The 5737-nt window shown below is 35.3% G+C and overlaps 1 protein-coding gene across 1 annotated transcript in view; it reads right to left on the reverse strand.

Annotated features, from left to right (window-relative positions):
* Window positions 1–5737, reverse strand: part of PDE3A (phosphodiesterase 3A, cGMP-inhibited) — a 436853-nt gene that overhangs the window by 190330 nt on the left and 240786 nt on the right. The window lies entirely within an intron of this gene.

Here is a 5737-nt window from a genome sequence, read left to right on the forward strand (position 1 = left end):
AGAGAGAGAGAGAGAGAGAGAGAGAGAGAGTGTGATGATATATATAAAATGATGATTATGAGTTGGACTGCTAACCTTGAGGTCAGCAGTTCAAAACTACCAGCCATTTTGCAGTAGAAATATGAGGCTTTCTGCTCCTATAAACATTTACATCCTTAGAAACCCTATACAGGGTTTCTATAAGTTGGAACTGACTTCACAGCACATAATCACCACCACTGTTTATATATATATGCATATATATAAAACCATTCAAATTTCATACTCTTTGAATCAACATATTAAAATACAGTAATCACAAAGTGTGAATCACTATTATCCAACAAAAAGATAATTATATCCCCTAAATGACAGCACAGAATACTATATGTCTATTAAAATATAAACATTAAAACCTTTTTTTATTACATAAGAAATTCTCATGTAGTAATAAGTGAAATGTAGTATAAAGTGATTTTAAGCTATTAATATTTTTACAAAATATACTCAGTCACTGCATAGCGTTAGCTTTTGGAGTACTATAATCCCAATAAAATTAAAATTCAGCTAGCAAACAATTATAGCCCAGGTAATCATTGCATAATATTGAATATTTACATTTTTTAGTGCTTAAATTTGGGAGAGAGGATTTTTGGATTTATTTGTTTTACATTTGGTAGTAAATATCCATTACTACTAATTTAAAGTTAATTATAATGAGGCTCACAAACAACAATCAACTAATGAAATAAATGGCATAAATTAGAAACAGGTAAATTAAGAACATTTGATTAACTAGAATGATCAGAATCAATTCTAGACACATTCAGTCATCTATCCTATTGAGGATAGATTAAGATTTTCTACCACAATAGGAAGACTAAGCAAAATCAAACCAATTACAATGAAATGGATTCTGGATCATGGTGACCCTACGTGCTGAAGAGGAGAATTGAACTCCATAGGATTGTAATGGCGCTGACCTTTCAGAAGCAGATTTCCAGGCTGGAGATTTTGCAAGGTGTTTTTAAGTAAGTTCATATACCACCCTTTTGGTTAGCAGGTAACCACTTAACCATTCGCATTGCCCATTCACTTGTAATAAGAAGACTAGATGCTTGTTTTTGGCAACCTTAAATAGATGATAAACGAGTACGACATACTGGTGGTTATGTGTTGTGGAGTTGACTCCAATTCCTAGAGATTCTGAAAATCTTTAAAGGAGCAGAAAGTCTCATCTTTTTTCCTGTGGAACCACTGGTAGTTTTGAACTGCTGATGTTAAGGTTAGCAGCATGACTTGGAAACACTATGCTGCAGAAAACACTATTTCTACACTACGAAGTTGTAGAAAAAATAGTTTTAAGCAAAAGGCTGATTTATTTTGACTCGATGACTCAGAAATTTTTTTTTTTTTATAAAAGGCTGACAGCTATGACTATTCTCTTCTTGGCTAATTATATTAAACTAGCAGGATAACTTGTTAAATTTTATCATGCACTAGGATCATATAAAAGAGAGGCAAATAAATATCAAAAATACGAATCATAATGCAAATTTTACTGAGAAGATATTTTACGATAAGAAATAGTTAAGTCCAGAGGTAACATATTTCTAGGACCAGAAAATCAGAAGAGTGCTGTCCTTTGCCATTAACTACTTAAAGATGATGAATTTAGTAAAACAACAAGAACTATCAAAATATAGACTCACTTGGGATCTTAACATACCACTGAATATTAATTTGGTACTTAACAAATCAGAATTTACAGGTCTCTAAAAATTCAGTCTCTAACGTTAACTCTTTCTTTTCAAGCATAAAATAATAAAACTTGCAAAATGTGTTGATGTACCTATAAGTATTACTTCTTAGTTTTATTACAATAAACTAATGAAAGAGACTAAGGGTAGAAGAATTTTACCATGTCCTGGGGTATGGTGCTGTAGGATAAGCACTCAACTGCTTTGAAACACAAAGTCAAACGTCGGTTTAAAACACAAATTCAAAAGTTCAAACTCACTAGATATTCCTCAGAAATCCTATACAGGGCCACTATGGGTTGGAACCGACTGCACGGCAGTTAACAACAACAACATCATCCTATCATATATACATATAAATATATGCTCTATTTACTATATTTGAAAAGCATGAAATACTGATGTGTTCACTATTTAGTATGAAGTTAAAGGAAATCAGCAGCATTCACCCCCGCCGGCCCATTTGAAGTTGAACAAATCTTACAAGGGCTTTATCATACACAAGTAGCTCCCGACTTATGGCAGGGATCCATTCCAACACCTCTATTAGGAGTTGGTGCTGATATAAGTTGAATATATTACTAATTTTAGTTTGCATTATTATCAGTATCTTAATATATCATAACATTGAACATCTGCTAGTTCACATCTGAAAATAACGTGAACAAATTGCATGCTGCGACACAGTGTGTAGTACATATTACTAAGGATAAGATGTACCAAAAACAACAACAACAACAACAATACACAAACAAGACAGTAATAGTACAGTTCATCATACCTCGACTATGTAGTATGTTGGACTACCTATATTATTCTCCATGGTGAGAGCACACCACACATGAGGGGTGGGGTAGAGAGTAAGGGGGTGAGGAGAGGGGCTTGACAGCACATGACTTTATATTGGTCATAACATTTATTTTACTCTTCTAATAAAGCTGACCTTAGATCATGTACCAAAGACTAAAATAAGCAGAATGCTTTATCATGCTTTCAAAATACATCCATATTGCGATAAAATGATGGAATACATTCATTTAATATTACAGACTATTGAAGTTAAAGCATTAGAGGAGTGGTATGCATTTCATTTTAAAGCTAAACCATAAGTTAAACTTTTTATGAAGTTCAAAGACACCTTATCTCCACTCTCTTAACCAATAGTTATATTAGGACAAACAGAAAGTATTGACCAGTTAAACAAAGAAAATAATTTTAAAATGAAGTCAATGAATTTTGTATGTTACATAAAAGCTGAAGTTGATGTTTTGTCGATAAGGAATGTCAAAATATTCTTAAATCTACCAGGTAGGAATAGTGTTAAACTTCAGAAGACTTAAGTAAAGTTAAGTCCTCTGATATTATCACAGTATTACACAAACCCAAACCACTGCCGTCGATTTGATCCTGATTAACAGAGACACTGGAGGACAGAGTAGACCTACCCCAGAGGGTTTCCAAAGCTATACATTTTTACAGATGCAAACTGCCACACTTATCTTCCATGGAATGGATGGCGACTTAGAATGATTGATCTTCTATTAGCAGCTGAGCACTTGAATCACAGCAAATGACATAACTGGGTTATAGGCAACAAGGAAAAAAGTAGAAACAGATTTAGGGTGAAATTATCATTTTCTTTTTTGCAATTTAGTTAATTTGGCCTAAACTTCCAAGATAAATTAATTGTTGTTAAGTGTGGTTGGTTTGGTTCTGACTCTAGTGACCACGTATAGGATTTTCGAGGTTGGCTGGTGAGTTTGCACTGCCAAACTTGTGGCTCAAACCAAGCTTGCAGTCCAGCGCATCAACCCATAGTGCCACACCAGGACTCCATATAAATGAATAGCAGCATGATACCTCAGGAATTCTGGGAAGGAAAGAAAATTACTAAAATGATACAATACCATCTTTGTAGGGAGAATGCACATTAAGAGAGAGAGAGAGAGAGACTAAAAATGTGAATTAAAAATAAGAAATTCAAATAAAAGCAAAAAAAAAACCCCAAAACGTTCTTTTTAAACACACTGACTTTACCATTTAACTATGATTACTCTTCCAGGTAATGATATTTTTCATAAGCATCTCAGTAGAATGTCTGGGATTCTATCGGTCACCCAAGTCATACCTACATATGGCAAACAAAATAATTCTATCTGCATGAGCAATTCTCAAGAAGAAATACTCATTCTCCCTTCTCAGTTCAAGATAACTGGATAGGCAAAATGGAGTTCCTTGAGAACAAATTAAACTTCCTTGAAAATAACCACAATCTGTTATATGAAACATTTTGTAAATCCTAGCTTCCTTGACATGTCTAAGCTACTTTCTCCCTTATGGAATAAATTCTTCTCTCACTCTCTCTTTTATTTTTAATAATAAATTTCTACATCACAGCCTTCAGCTAACAGTATGTTACACAGTACTTGGTTCCAAGGAAAACAAGACTGCTGCCAAACAGAATTTCAAAAGTTCACAGGAGAAGCAAAGGAGAAGTTAGGATGGAAACAAAAAGGTTCTATCCAAGCATAGATATTTTTAATCATAGCATGAGAAAGGAAGATAATTGAAAGTATACTTTGTAGGTAAAATATTTTTCTTTAATGTTTATGTATTTTTCTAGTACTATTTTCTCCTATTTTTTTCCCCCTTGTTTGTATAAAACGTAATACACTTTTAGGGATTTCTCAAGAGAGTTAAAAAAAAAAAAGTTACCACAGCTAAAACCGAAGGGGTAAAAGTTGCAGGGAATCAAGTCTAGATATGAAATGAAACACAGTGCTTTGCCTGTGCATAATGAAGTGAAAGGTTTTTAGATACAAAAAGGCAGAAATGGAGAGTAATGGTGCTATCCTCACATTTCTCTCAAGAAAACTATTTTTTTAGTAATTTCTGTGAAAATTCCTAAAACATATTTTTGAAAACTCATGGTATCACACAAATCTCCTCTTTATCACTTATTTATTAAGCAACTATTTATTGTATGGTTTTGTGACTGTTGTTCAGTGCCATGGTATTTATTTCAAATCACAGTAACCCACATGACTGAGTAGAAGTGCCCCACAGGGTTTTCTAAGTTATCTCTATGGGAACACCAGGTCTTTCTCCTGCAGTCATTGGGTGGATTTGATCCAATAACCTTGTGATTAGTAGATGAACACTTAACTGTTGCATCACCAGGGTTCCCTAACCAGTGTTCTGTTGTTGTTGTTAAGTGCCACCAAGTGGGTTCCAACTCATAGCGAACCTGTATTGGATTTCCAGGGAGCAGAAGGTGGGTTTGAACCACTAACCTTCTGGCTAACAGTCCAGTGCTTATCCAGCGCCACACTAAGACTCTATCTAGGCACTGGTCTAGGTGCACATTATATATAGTTGAACAAACAAGATGCAGCTCTGTTTTCCTGGCTCTTATATTTTTGTGGACACAGAAGTTAAACAAATAATCATATACTAAGAAGTTTTGTTGTTAAGTGTCTTTGAGTAAAGTTCCAACTCATAGCCACCTGTACAGAGTTTCTGAGGAGCAGCTGGTGGTTTTGAACGAACCACCTCGCAGTTAGCAGTCAAGCGCTTATCCTACAGCATCATGCCAGGACTCCAAGACAAAATTTTGTTTCTGTTGTTGCTAAACGCCATCAGGAGTCCTGGTGTGGCACTGTGGGTTAATGTGCTGGACTGTGAAGTTGTTTTGAACCGCAAATTCTGTAGTTCAAGCTCACCAGCTGCTCCTCGGAAACCCTATACAGGGTTGCTATGGGTTGGAACCCTGTATAGGGTTTCCAGAGAGGTGCTGGTGAGGTTGAACCACTGACTTTGTGGTTAGGAGTCCAGGATTTACCCTACAGTGCAACACAACGACTCCAAGAAGAAACTTTGTTGTAAAGTGCCGCTGAGTCCGTTCTGACTCATACTGACCTACTGACCCTGTATAGGGTTAAGGTTAAGTGACTGGTAAGCTTGAACCACCAACCTTGAGGTTCAAATTGGCCTTGCAG

Source organism: Chrysochloris asiatica, unplaced genomic scaffold, assembly GCF_000296735.1.
Source record: "Chrysochloris asiatica unplaced genomic scaffold, ChrAsi1.0 scaffold00086, whole genome shotgun sequence".
Taxonomy (NCBI): domain Eukaryota; kingdom Metazoa; phylum Chordata; class Mammalia; order Afrosoricida; family Chrysochloridae; genus Chrysochloris; species Chrysochloris asiatica.